Source organism: Cygnus atratus, chromosome 1 (assembly GCF_013377495.2).
Source record: "Cygnus atratus isolate AKBS03 ecotype Queensland, Australia chromosome 1, CAtr_DNAZoo_HiC_assembly, whole genome shotgun sequence".
Lineage (NCBI taxonomy): Eukaryota > Metazoa > Chordata > Aves > Anseriformes > Anatidae > Cygnus > Cygnus atratus.
The window spans coordinates 156,106,322-156,121,761 of NC_066362.1; the positions used below are offsets into that span (position 1 = coordinate 156,106,322).

The window sequence follows — 15,440 nt, forward strand, 5'->3', positions numbered from 1 at the left end:
AAAAAAATAAAAATTTCATGCTAGAAATAATAGACCCACCATCTGTGCTCATTTCTGTGCAAATATGGTAATGTATCATAGCACTTTAATAGGCAGACTTGGTCCCCAAATACTATTCATTTTCATCAACACAAGAAAAAAAATTTAAAAAGCACCAATATATTTGTATTCTATAAACATGTTTTAAAATGACGAATAACAAGTTGCCCATTCTCGAAGTTCAATATATGAATATTCATATAAATATGCTATTGCTCTTTATTGTATCTATGAATACAGTTTTGAATTTTTACATTTGATTTTATCAATATCTCTATTAAAAGAGAAGGTCATGCTCTATTGGCTATCACTTGGTTCTTGTAATTAGAAAAGCTAATAGAAGTTATATAGATATGAATTCTCTTGAGAATCTGCCAAAATTGTGGACAAAGTGCTTAAAAGATCTGTATCTCTATATTACGTCAACATAAATAATCTATATTATATTGTGATGACAACAAACACTGATACATTATATTTATTGTCAGCAACTAACTGACCACGATTTTCCATTCCTTTGCACTAGCTTTATGGAGTTATATCAGCATAGAATCACAGAATCACAGAATCATTAGAATAGATGCAACAGAGTATGAGATTCATGCTAAAATGGGTCTGAGCCATAAAGTTTTGATCTAGATCCAAACTTCCCCAGAATTCAACAGGTAGTGCCGGCAGCATTTTCCTTCCTACATGTTGCCTGGGGAACAACCCAGAGCTGGACAACTGGACCTGCTAGGAACAGGTGCTACCAAGCTCTTTAAGCCTTTCAAGACCCTAACCTAAGTTTGAACAGTCAATAGCTTTGATAGGTGGTAAGGATCCTGAACTCCAAGATATCTCCAATCATTCTGGAATTCTTGACTCTTTATCCCAAACTGTGAACTTTTTTTGTTTGGTTTGGTTGGCTGTGCTTTCCAGTTAAAATCCAAAGTTAAACACTTAAGTGAGAAGCAGGGTTTTCCAGCATGTTTGTAGGGGCACAACATCATGTCTTCTGAGTCACAGCAGTATGGCATAGCCCTGCCACTTCACAACACAAGTAAAATGAGTGCACACGCTCCATAGACTTAGCAATGAGTCCAAGGGATATCCATGCAGTATTCATCCATTAGAGATGGAAAGCAGATATACAAGTAAAGGGAAAGTAGGAGGGGAATATGGTTAGGATAGACTTGTTTCTAATAGACTGGCATCTAAACAGGTATATATATATATATATTTAAAAATAAATAAAAGAATAACTAATGGTTAAATAGAAATCTTATGTTTTTCCTTTTCCAACATAATAAGAACTGTGATGTAGTGAAGTAAATGTGTATAGTGCCAAGGAAAAGACGACATAGTCATGAAAAAGCCCAGATGAGATCTCAGGCTTAGTTTGACACTTTCTAATAATTGCACCAGTACGACCCTCTCAGCTGTGGGAAAGCTGCATCTTTAAAGTATAGGAAGATTTCAAACTGCTAAATAGTTTCAAAATGTTGACAAAAGTACATATTGTTAGAACAGAATAATAAGAATTGTGTAGACAAAGATGCTTATGTAACTATGAAGATCATTCATGAGTCAAGTATTTAAAGAAACTCATTTTGACTTGGACTTGAAGACAAGGTGCAGCATTATCTGAAGAAAATTACATATAGTTGTATATATAGAAAGTATGTGTATATGTAAATATTTTAAACATCAAGGTTCCCCCCCCACACACACACACACACACACTGTCTCATTCTGCTGATTGTCTGTAGGTTTGACAGGATTCAAGCCCATGAGACAAACCTACAGAACTTCTACTAAGAGAGAGAGAGGGAGGGAGGGAGAGAAATTTTCTTCAAGCAGCTCCAAAAGCTAGGAACTGTTGTCTCTGAAATCGAGAGGTCTTGCACTGTGTTTTCATAGCTGTGTAGAGTCTGAATGAGGGTCCAGTATTCATGATCTTCTTTGTCTAATTGTTCTATTTCCATGTCCTTCATATTCCTAACTACTGAGGATCCCAGCCTCAACAGGAGAAAGACAGAGTGCTCCATGGTTTTCAGGAAATTTTTTTAATAAGCAATCATTATTTGCTGAGTTGCCATCAACAACAGATTTTCAGGGAAACTGCACACCACCAAACACCATGGTTTCTTATCTCCTTTTTAGTGCAAATAATCCTTTTAAACAAAAGCAAATGGACTCAGAGCGACCACAGACTTGAAATTTATCTTCATCACATATCAGACTGCAGGAGAACTTGGGAAGTCTCTACCCATATTTCTAGCAAAAGATGCTTCTGCATGTTTTCAAATTCCTGGGAATCTTCAGTGAAAAATGTAGGCACAAGTCAAGCTAGTAACTTCCTCCACTTACTAGCAAAAAAAAAAAAAATCAACATCTATAACAGTTTGTAATAATAACATTTATTTCTTATGTATGTAAGCTTGAAACACTGAACAGACAAGCAGGTGAGAACTGCATTCTTCCTAATGATGCTGAAGAAAAGAAGTGAATGACAGAGTGATTAATCTTGCCTTTAATGTTTTCAGGTTTACTGGGTATGTGCAAAAGGACATCAAGCAAGCACATCCACCAAAAGATGAACAGAGGATACTGAGTGGAATTCAAACTTGCTGTTCGGAAGAAGTGATGTTGAGCTTCTTTTAGAATTTGGACCATGTCCCACATGTGACATTAAAGTAACAAAAAGTGTATTAGCTCAACAGATTATGTTTTCTGGAACAACCTTAAGACAGCCAAGCCTCTCCTGAAAGATCTGGTGATGTTCTACACTTCAGCAAGTTCAGCTGTTCCTCTTAACCTAATGTCTCTCTACCAGATGCTATCATCGCCTTCTACCACCACCTTCTTGGGCTTGTTAGTGCTTGGCCCTACTGAGTTACTCAGGAATCTCTACCTTAAGTTGCCCAGTTACAGGATCATGCTATTGAGAAAATTTCTCTGGTTGTAAAGGGTATAATCAAAGGGCCGCATTGCCTCACCTCTGATATGTCTGTGTTTATCTGCTACTAATTCGGCATAAATGAAGCAATGTTGATTTTCATCAGCTGACTATTTGAAGTAAGCACATAAATGCTAGGGAAGTTGTTTGAAACTAGGTGCCTACTTCCTGTAGGTTCCTTTGAAAGCTCCAGTCAGACAATATTATATACAGGAGACCAAATAATATAATTTTAAAAATAATCGATTTACTGTATTTACCCTTTTAGTAAAAACCTTTAGTTCACCTCCTTTAACTGACACTGATACAGTAATCAAGATACACTTTTCTGCAATATGTGCCTCTTTCACAAACTGTGTTTTCTTGTTTTCATGTTCTAGTGTGGAAAAGTAGGTATTGAATGCTAAGGGATTTATTTCATTCAGCTTCTCACTTTAATTGAATTCTAAATTACTTCACGGCTTAGGCTGCTGGCACTCAAAGTTACAAGCAAGCACCTGTATTTATATAGTTTATATAGTTTCACTGTGGTTTAGGAAAGTATGAATACAGTGTGTCTACTTTTTTTTTTTCCATTTATTTTCAAACTGGGGAAATACATGTATACATATTTTTAAACAACTCCTTCCTAGCTTGCTTTCTTTATGATTGCTGATAACTGCTGTTTTACACCTGCTATTGCTAACATCTTCATAACTGCTGGACGCTTCAAGATTACAGGTAACTTTTAATTGAGAAATCAACCATTACCTGAACACTAGTAAAAATTAAACATGTACAGGAAAAAAAAATAATGTTTGAGTGTTTAGTAGTCCAAATTTTAATTAATAAAGCTCAACAAATCAAAGAATCACTTCAATCATCAAAAACACTTGGAGCTTGGACAGGGGTGCTGGCTGGCTTTGTTTAGCATATAGAGAGTTTTGTAAAAGCAAATACTATTGCAAAGCAAGCCTCAGAAAACCCATCAAAATATTTTATACCTAGTTATCAGAGACAGCAATTGTACTATTTCTGGGACAGATACCATTTTTCCTACACATTTCAAATACTTCTAAATTGATCAAACTTATTTTTAAAGAAAATGAAATGGCTTTGAATTTTTGAATGAGAAATTATTTTTAGGTCTGTAATGTGGTATATGTTTGAGAATAAAAAAAAAAAAGGTGATTGTATACTCTATTGTTAAATTTAGAGAAAATATTGTGTGGAAAACAGTTGACTAAAAATCGCATAACTTGTGTTTTATAAAACAAATCCTATAATCTTTTAGGTTAAAACATGCCTTATAAAGTATTTATATTTATTTTTTTCATCATTGAATAGAACTGCCTCTTAAATGGAAAAATAGCAAGTCAGCCTTTAGGTTTTCTGCTCTTGAAAAGTTAGTGACATTTGACTTCGGAATACTCCACCTTAAATAGATATTTCATAAAAACCTCCCTTGTTTGGAACTAGATCCATGTCAATGAGACAAATCACATAAAGTAACATTTGCAGAATCTTTCAGAATATTTGAAAGAAACTCCGAGTGTAACCTACTGCATATTGAGAACTAGTACAGTTTTGAGCAGTTGCCACAGTTGTGACAGTTTTGAAATAAACCAAATTTGTCAGGATCTTCATTAATTCATTGCAGCAATCTATTTCAACCTAAACTTGTATAAAATGTTTTAAGAACACTATCTTTTCCTGCTGCTTTTCCTTCTCCCTTTTCTTGGATTTTATCTGAATGAAGTAGGCCACATGCACCTACTAGTAGAATCCTAAAATAATTCTACCCTATGAGAAGAAACCTTAAATAAATTTCCTTGTAAGTAATGTTATTTCCTGCTGCAAAAATTCTGTATTGTGTTATCAACCTCAGGGAATTTTTGTGTGTGTGTGTGTGTGTGTGTTTTTTCTTTCACAAAATTTAATCTTTGTATTGTTTCAAAAGTTCAAGAACTACAGGAATTCTCACTTGAAAGACAGCATGGAAATTAGTCTTCTTTTCAGTTAATGGTAACAACTGTAATAATTATCTAAGTATCATCTATCTGTGCTGCAAAATGAGCTCCACAAAGAACAAGACAAAACACCCTAAATATTCTGCCACTATTCTGCCAATGAGAAGCTTAAACTCTGTCAAGTGTTACACACCCAAAATCATTTAAGGAAAATGGGGGAGTTTCTCACTACAATGATCTCCAAATTCTACGCAGAGGCAAGAGAAGAGGCATCTGAGAGGGAATCACTATCAATCTGCAGTGCTCCTTAACAAATAAATATGTTCTAGTAATTGCAAGCTCTGCTGAAGAGAAAAGAACTGAAGGTGAGCTTTGAGACAGATATTTCATTCAAACTAGGTGCCTTGGGTAAGTCACATTTACAACTGAGAAAATAAATTCTTACTACAATAGAAAATAACTAAATAGAAGACATATGCAAGTACACTAAATCTACATATCTAAGGACAACAACATCTCCATCTTCTTGTAGTATTCTTGAAATCTTCCTATAACCTTAATAATTCTACTGTAGCTTCACTTAACTGAGCAATGAAGAGAGATATATTAATTATCATAAACAAGCACATAAATGTTTATAGCAGGTAGCTGACAAAACAAAAGGAATTATCTTGGAGAAACAATATAATCAACTTGGAAATACAAAGCTGTCAAGCCTAATTAGTCTAAAATTGGAAAACCTGCTTCCATATAAGACATAAGAAAAGCTCTGCTTGGAAATGGCAAAAGGGTCATGTAACTATGGCATTAGATAGGACACAAAACCTTGGAGACAAAAGTCTGACATTTCATATTTTCTCCAACATGATGCTTCAGGACACAAACCAAAGTACCTGCTAGGGACTGAATGTACCTGATAATTTTGGGACTGATACCTGACACAATGCTCACATGGTCAATATTTATCTCACAGCAACATGGGAGTTACTCAAATACAAATCATGTCAAAGGTGCATTCCCACAATCCATTCTTTGCTATTGAGTGGTTTGGTTTTTCCGAAGTTATTTATGGAAAATAACCACAAAATGACAGTTAAGTTATGGTGAAGGACTATCAAGCAGATAATAAACTTGAAAAACATTATTGACAAAAGCAAGTCACTCAGCAAATAAAGGTCAAATGAAGGAATCAGCCTAAGTTGCTGTGCAATGCCAAGTGAAATGCAATTTCAGCAAATCCCCTCACATGAGCCACTTGACAGATCTTCCCGTTTATTCTCAACAGTGAAATTCCCTGTGGTGGTGAAGCTGCTTTTTAATGGCCCTCTTTGTTGGCAGAATACACTCAGAGTTAGCAAAATATTGGTAGATTAATAATCAGTCCATATAAGTCACTGATCCATCTCTGTGGCATTGGATTCATTGTATCATCCCAGTTTATCTGAATGTGCACAAATGACAATGCTGCCAACTAGGAATTGATGACATGTATCGAACACATTGTGTTTTTCATCTTAAATGTTTTATGACTCCTATGTTCTTCATAATAATTGCGAGGGGGTTTTATACATTTTTTTTTCACAAATAAAACATTTTCATCTAAGACATTCTCAGTTTTAATACTGCAAAATCCTAGAATATAACACTGTCTTCAGGACACATAATTGTATCTTCATTTAAACCAGCTTTACATTTACTCAAGCATGCTGTCTTCTTGTACATCTGTATGGGAAGAAAATCAGTCCACAACTGTATTAATACACAGTTTGGATTGGTTTCATTTTCCTACAAAGGATATCACACAAATTACAGAAAAAGTGTTTTCTCAACAATGAGAAGTTTGTTCAGCTACTAACCCATAACCGTATTCTTATCACAGCTTTGTAATTCACAGTGCCTCTCCTGAATGCATGTTACCTGATTTGCAAAACGCCTGCATTACCACTTCTTAGAGCGCAGTGAATAGCTTGTTAAAGACACGTACAGCGGTACAGGTCAGAAATTCTACAGAATACTGTATTCTATTAAATAACAGAAATGAGCATTACAGTTTAATATGTGTTATGTGCTTGTCTTAGTTAATCTCTATGGGAATTTAAAAGCTTTTTTGAATGGCACAAATTGCAATTGAGTAAAGGTCTCATTCGGTACTAGTCTTTAACTGGTCTTGTACCAAAGATAAATATAGCTGCATTAACTTTCTTAATTTTTGACACTTTTTACTGTCCACGATGGTAGGAAATTTTTAAAGCATTTCAGGACAAATCACAAAGAATACAGACTTTAAACAAAGTCATATTCAAAGACACTGGTGTATGCATGAGGAGCTCCAATTTCAGAAGAGACTTTTATCAGAGTAGTCAACTGAAGAGTCTGTAGAAGGTTAAAGGGTTGTGTGTGAATGCACTAAGAAGGTATCTGAATTGGCTTATTAAGACCTCTATCCTTCATCTCAAATTTTGTTAGACAAAATCATATCAATACTACACAAGCATATTTTAGATTATATGTTCTTTATATCAGAAAAAAGAATAGGAAAAATATAACCACTGTATAGTACAGGGAACATAAGAAGGGATAAAAACACCTTTGAGAATGTTTCAGTGTTTTCCACATTTCAGCCTGACTGTACTTGCATCCATGTATAATGTAGCACCATCTCTTAATGTTTCTTTAAAAACGAGAACTCATTCTTCTTCCTTTGTGTGCATAACCTATATATATATTTATATGTATGCGAGCTAGTAATCCCTTCATAACTAATATTAAATTATTTAAAGTTAGCGATTGTATTGGAGGTTTAAGATCTTTAATCAACTTTTTGTTTTTCCTTTCTTCATAACCTCTCCTTCTTGTGTCTTTTTTCAGACTTTTTTTTTTTCAAAACCAAATAAATTTTCAAATTTCACTTATCACATTGAGTTACTGTTTTATTTTAGATCTAAATCAGTGGATGTAGTTAAATGTATTCCTTTTCTCTTTGGTGAATAAAGGTTCACCGTGCAACAGCAACAAAAATAATTTTTACAGAAGAGTAAAGAAGATCATATTATGAAGACCTAATGAAAATAGCTGGTTCTCATTAGTTGCTCTTTGTTTCACTCAGTGATAACAATATTACAATGAAAATATGACAGACTCAGTTTCACATTTTTCTTCCCATTCCCCCAAAACCTAGCAAAATAGAGACTTTAGACAAATATGACATCATTTTCATCTGAGAATGCCCCTATAAGAAGAAGAAATATGACAAAATGACTTTCAGTTGTACTGAAAATCCTATCATCCTACACATCCTATCTTTAACTATTTAAAAATAAGGCACCTATTCCCTAAGGACCTATTGATCAAACTTCCCCTATAGTCAGAGTCGGGGAAGAGAGAGAAAAGAGAGAGAAGAGCCAAGGCTTCGGTGGACATTCAGCACCTATGGTAAGATGAAGTTATGACCATCTCTGCTGGACATGTCTCCTAAACACCTAGCCTGGACGCTATACTGTTTAAATAACTAAACTGAAATAATCTCATTTGCATTAGCCTTGGGGTGCTCATGCTGAAGTCATAGGGCTGCTGCAGCAAGCCTATTATTGCCTCAGCTTTCCAGATTTCCATTTCTAAAATCATAGTAACTCTTACATACCTGCATCATGGCAGGTACAATGAAAAGACAATGATAAAAGTTAAATATTATGATGCATCTAGATATTCCAGTAATGGGAACTGTGTATCTGAGCAGCAGTAGGATATCAAAGAACTTTGATTTTTTTTCTGGCACATGCAGTTCAGTGCATTCTACAAAATAGTGCAGCTAATGGCAAGCTTTTATCTTCCTTTTTCTTCCTAATGAAGCTTGAAGTATTTCATTTACTGAAATACTCAGTAGATCCTGACAAATTGAAGGACAAAACTTATAAGAAATTTATACAGATTGTAATGGACTGCTGGAAGCTAAACTCTTCCTAACAGAAGAAGGGTTCCACTTTCATCCTTTGGGATCAAAAGGAGAAGTCTATTGTCTGCTGTAAGTTTGGAAGTGTCTGGAGTGAAGCTCTGTGTGACTGCTTAGTGTGCATTCTAAAGGGAGAATCAATCGAGACAATGCTATTCTCAGAGATTTGATTTTTAACTTCACTTGAGATATTGCCTTGGTTACAGAAATTAATGTCAAGTAAGTAACAAGGGGTTCAAGGATAATGTAAGTCAAACAGGCTATCTTCCCTACGGAAAAAGCTGCCAAAAGAAGAAAAGAAAATGGGGTCAAACTGTTGCCAAAACTGTTCTTCAGGGAAACAGCACCCTGCAGCAAGTATTACAAGTCTGAAAACATTAAATGAATTTTGCGTTGCAAAAATATATACCTTTGTATAGGTGTGTATTTGTATGTGTATCCATATGTATATTACATATATGTACAGATGTACATTTCTGTTATGATCTACATGTTAAGCCAAACTTAAGTATCTCCCTCCTGTATCATAGAACTTAATTAAATTATTAGAATATTTATGAGCAATGGCTGGATTTTTAAAACACTGTGATAATGGGAACCTTCACTGAGAGAAAAGGCATGCTTCAGTATCATGGGACTTGGAAAAGTAGGATTTGTCTTATGTCTCCACATATTCCTGATTTGACATTGAAGAAGAAACTGGAGACTAGGTCTTTAACACTACAACAACGTTGCAGTGACATTTCTAGTCATAAGTTTTAGGTCACTGGCTGACATCAGGAAAACCACAGCCTAATTTCTTACACAAAATCTTTCTCGAGAGAGCAATTTAAGAAAGGGATTCACATGTCCAATGTCAATGTCCAGCACAGTCAGTTTTGGTAAACAGAGGTTTTTGGTAAACAGTTTTGACATCCAAAATAGTAAGGATGTGTCGTCTTCTGAAAGAATCATAGAATCCTAGAATGGCTCAGGTTGGAAGGGATCTTAAAGATCATCTAACTCCAACCCCCCTGCATAGGCAGGGATGCCACCCACTTGATCAACTTGGCCAAGGCCCCATCCAGCCTGGCCTTGAACACCTCCAGGGATGGGGCATCCACAACTTCTCTGGGCAACCTGTTCCAGTGTCTCACTACCCTTACAGTGAAGAATTCCTTCCTAATGTCTAGTCTAAATCTATCCTCTTTTAGTTTAAGAGCATTCCCCCTTGTCCTATCATTATCTACCCAAGTAAAGAGTCCATCTCCATCTTTTTTACATGACACCTTTAAGTATTGGAAGGCCACAATGAGGTCACGTTTCTTTACTTTTATTTTTAAAGTGCTTAGAATAAACATAATATGAATTTTCTATGAATCTAAGTGATAATAATCTCAAGGAGCATTCCATCTTAATTTTATTGGATTTGTCTTTATTCAACTGTCTATAGAATCCACTAAATTGAACAATAAACTATAAGATGGTTATTCAGCATCTTGTAATAAACTGAATTGACCATCAGTGCTTTCAGTAACACTTCAGAATCTGTCTGTAATATACAATTATTTAGGAACATATCCCTTCATGTCAGAAAATATTTCTTAACAGAATATAATGTATCTAGAGATCTTATAAAAGGAACCTGGGGTCCTGGTAGACACCAATCTGAACAAGAACCAGCAACGTGCCCTCCTTGCAGCAAAGTGGTGCAACAAGGCAAGGTGGATAATCCTTCCCTTCTACCCAGCACTGGTGAGGTCGCACCTAGCAGACTGAGTCCAGTTCTGGGCTCCCCAGGACAAGAGAGACATGGAGCTACTGGAGAGAGTCCAACAAAAGGCCACCAAGATGATTAAGGGAGTGGAGCATCCCACATAGGAGGAAAGGCTGAGAGAATAGGGACTGTCCAGCCTGGAGAAGAGAAGGCTCCAAGGGGATCTTATCAATGTGTTTAAATATCTGAAAGGAGGTTGAAAAGAGGACAGAGCCAGGCCATTTTCAGTAGCGCCCAGTGACAAAACAAGAAGCAATGGGCACAAACAGGAACACATGAGATTCTGTCTGAACATCAGGAAATACTTTTCTATTGTAAAGGTGGCTAAGCACTGGCACAGGTTGTCCAGAAGAGTTGTGGAGCCTCTGTCCTTGGAGATCTTCAAAAGCTATGTGGATGTGGTCCTGGGCAAGGGGTTCTAGGTGGCCCTGCTTGAGTAGGGTGGTTGGGCTAGATGACCTCCAGAGGTCTCTTCCAGACTCAGCCATCCTGTGATCATGTGAATGACACTGCACTGAGTATTATATTTTTATCATTACAGTCTTACTCACATATACAGCTGTGTATAACTGAACAGTAATGTTCAGACTAATCATTGCAACTGTGTGGTAACTGTGACTTCCCTCAGTAGAAAAATTAGTCTTTATTTTTTGAGTGTGTAAATTCTATTTCAGACTTGAAGAATGTTGAAAAATGCAGGTTTTCCAGGTTTGTAACCAAAGATTTTTTTTTCCAAAAAATTCTCAGCCTGCTACCAAATATTTGGCTACTTTGCCATTAATTAAAACAGTCAGAAAGTTGAACAACTGATTCAAAAAGTAGACCGCTTTACACATTGTTTTTCTCAGTGGATTTGAGCAGAAAGTAAGTTTCTTGCATAATAGAACAGGATGCTAAGCAGCTTACAAACTTTGCTTTTTTTGTAAACTGCCAGGCATGTTGCAGGCTGTACCTACAAATGAATGAACTGCTTCATAGAGTGGCATCCTTGGAAGAACACAGTGACTATTACTTTGTATTTGGGAGGTCAACCACATAATAAAATGGCCAGTGAAGCCACACAGGTACTAAGAAGAGCAACCCAGAACTCCGCAAATCATAAGAGAGAGCAGAAAGCTGGGTAGGGGAATGGAGTCTCCAATGGACTAGACCACAAACGAAAAATAAAATAAAATAAAATAAAATAAAATAAAATAAAATAAAATAACATAAAATAAAATCAGGACCCCACGAAAGTTTCATTTTTGACAAACAATGTTTTTTCCACAGAAAACTATTTCATAAGACAACTTTTCTTCACACTCACCTGTTTCTAATAAGAACACATATTAGCTTGTCAGCTAGTTTTTAATTCTGTGATTATGTATAGTAGTTGAGATGCATGAAGATCTTGGTGAACACGTTACACAGACTAGATTATAGTGCCAGCTCTAAAATACCCCCTTAAAGTCGGATATTAAGTGGGCCAGGCTCTAAGTATGAATTAAGAATGGGTTCTTTGGCTGCAGTTTAACAGGATATTCAAACACTTGAAGCTCAGTGTTTAGCATAAATCTTAAATTCTCCTTAAACTATCTTAAATTCTCCTATATGCTGCCAAACACCACCCTAATCCCTCCAGCAGAGTAGACATGAGATTTGATTCAATGCATCCAAACTGAAAGTAGTTTCCCTAGTGGTATCAAAGACTGACAGAAAGTGCTGTATATAAAGTACGAAAAAATCCCTGAACCGAACAGTATCACTGCTACATAATTCTCAGCTCACTTTATGAATATACCAAGGAACTAACTAGACAGCAATTGCACAGAAGGAATTGTGATAAATTCATTAAATATATATATATTCAAATCGTATTTCTTTTCACAATCCCTGGAATCTCTTAATCTAAAGCTTGGCCTGAGAAGTGCAGGGTGTATACTTTGGGGAAAATATCTACATTTCTCTTCTGGTACCTACCTCAAGCCCTTTAATACCTTTTTTCCAAGAAAATAAGTTAACAGTGCTTACTTTCTACTTGTATGTAAGGTTAAATAAATCTACCAAATAACTTTCAGAGTGACTAACAGCTTTTTTGAAAACTTCATAACATTGATGGAGTGATTTTCAGAATGCAAATATGAGATAAGGAAGTTTACTTTCTGATTCATCTTCTGGAAGTGTGATTCCAAAACTACCTCATAAATAAAGCTTTTGTCCCTCAGAAAAACATAGTTTTTAATTCTACATTTCTGGTTTTTACTTAATTTTGATACTTTCCAATATGATTCATGGTGATCTGAATTTTAACTGCTAGTTCTCTTCAGTCTTCAATTTGTCCCATATGGCTAACTCTACTTTTTTAAAAACATGTTCTCTTCATTCCTGCTCATGAGTCTGTTCTGTGCTTCATCCTTGCAAATAATTTTTGGGGAATTTTTGTTTGTTTCTTTCTTTCTTTCAGGCCAACTGTTCTTTAAGTGTATGCATAGTTACTGCACAGCCTCACTGGCATAGCCCTGAAATCCTTCCATGAGATACATTCTCATTTTGTCTGAAAAGCAGACAGCCTGTCTTTACAGACAGCCAAAATTCAGGATAGCAATATTGTCCTACTTCAGTTCTTAGTAGCAGTTGAGGACAAATCCCATCTTGTCCCCCATATACCTGTTTGTAGCCCTGAAAGGTCATGGAAAGCTTTCACTTGCCAGGTCAGATTTTGCTCCTCACTAAAAATCCTACTGGTATTGTTCTTTACCAGACTACTGGTAAAATCTTGTGCCTGAACAATTTTTAAGAACTTAAGGTTTATCACATTTTCTTATATACAAAGGGCTTTTATCCCTCCGCTCCCCTCCCCTCCCCTCCCCTCCGCTCCCCTCCCCTCCTCTCCCCTCCCCTCTCCTCTCCTCTCCTCTCCTCTCCTCTCCTCTCCTCGAGTCTCCTCGAGTCTCCTCGAGTCTCCTCGAGTCTCCTCTCCTCTCCTCGAGTCTCCTCTCCTTTCCTCTCCTCTCCTCAAGCCTCCTCTCCTCGAGTCTCCTCTCCTCGAGTCTCCTCTCCTCGAGTCTCCTCGAGTCTCCTCTCCTCAAGTCTCCTCTCCTCTCCTTTCTCCTCCCCTTTCCCTTTCCCTTTCCCTTTCCCTTTCCCTTTCCCTTTCCCTTTCCCTTTCCCTTTCCCTTTCCCTTTCCCTTTCCCTTTCCCTTTCCCTTTCCTTTTCCCTTTCCCTTTCCCTTTCCCTTCCCTTCCTTTATTTTTTTTTAACCTGGTGGTAACATAATTAAATCCCAAGAAATTAAATAAATAAATAAAAAGAATCAAGATTTCAGTGATGTTTCTTGGCTGCAATTTCTAGTCTAATTTCTAAATATGTTTTAAGTAAATGAATTTCTATATTAAATTGCAGGAATACAAATATACAATGTAAACTATATATTAGCTTTGCTTCGTCAGTTTGCCCCTAAGGATGGGACAATAGCTTAATGAATGTAGCATCTTTACCATTTTTAGTTTGAGCTTCCTTCTGTTTAGTTATTAATCATAGACTGTGATAAATAAATAGTACCCGGAGGCATATTTTGCAAAATTGTCAAGGGCCAACACTACAGCAAGGTTCGTATGTGAAGGAGACCTGTCACAGGAGCAAGCATTGAGGGAAATGAATGGAAAAGCAAGGTCAGAGTTGCTGTATTTCTCTCTGAAAATGTGTCTTGAAAAGTTTGGTCACTGAGGGATTGACTTGAGAAACTTGTGACTAGGAAGTGCTTTGCTAATATGGACCACTGATGGAGCATTTCTGCTTGCCTTTCTCTGTGGTTATTCATTAATTTTTAATTGCTTCTGGAATGGTTTCAGCCACCAAGCTTTATTATATTGCAGCCCATATTGTGATCTATGGAACACAAAATCAAAAAGGAATGGAATAGTTTTGAGAGCTTCACAGTCTCTCTCCAAAGTTAACACTCACAGGTTTAGCTTGTAAATTGCATGGATCATTCAGTCATAAACCTGGCCACACACTGGGCTTAGATTTGATTTCCTAAGGAGCTAAATGCTTTCTGAAAAGCTTGTAGGTCATTTCACTTAGCTAGTTCTGCACTAATTGTTTAGATTTCCTTTTCCTTTAATTAGAAGATCGACCATGTCCAGAAGTGTTTTTTATCTCCTTCAGCTATACGCTCAACCTAGTGTGCCTTAGCTCAGCTGCAGACAGCTAGGATACAGTTCAAATTCTCACACACAAGTGCCTAGTGACACTTCAAAAGCCTAGGATGTTTTCCATAGACAGAACAGATTTCAGATCTGACAGAGGGGCTAGAGGAGACCTGCACCCTTCTGGCATGACACGTGGGTGTCCAACAGTGAAAGGCACTGATGTCCAAGTACCTCTAACAAACCCTGCGTGAGACCCATGCAGATCTCATCAACATATGTAACAGGCCACTGTTAACTGGAAGAAAGCACAAAAGACAGCAGACCCTTTGGTTTAATAGACTCTGTGTCATAAATGTTCCCATGTCTGAACCCCACGGACATTTCAAGTGCTTGAACCTGAGCTGACATGACATACAACATTGAGTCAAAGATATTAATTCTTTAAAGGGTGCTCAAAGTAATCCAAAATGTTCCGCCATTTACTCCATATAGTGAACCTTTTGAAATAAGACCAAAGAATTTGCACTGGAAATATGTTACAATATAAAATATCTTTATGAACTAAACGTAGTATACTAATAAAATGAATAATATGCAGTTTTAAAATATTTTGGTGGGAAGTCAGCCCCTGAATGAGAAATTCAAACAAATATGTAGACCAACTTCCAGCGGCTC

General features: G+C 36.5%; 1 protein-coding gene across 1 annotated transcript in view; it reads right to left on the reverse strand.

The window, feature by feature from the left end:
- GPC5 (glypican 5) overlaps window positions 1–15,440 on the reverse strand; it is a 766,577-nt gene that overhangs the window by 530,354 nt on the left and 220,783 nt on the right. The gene's annotated exons all lie outside the window — the stretch shown is intronic.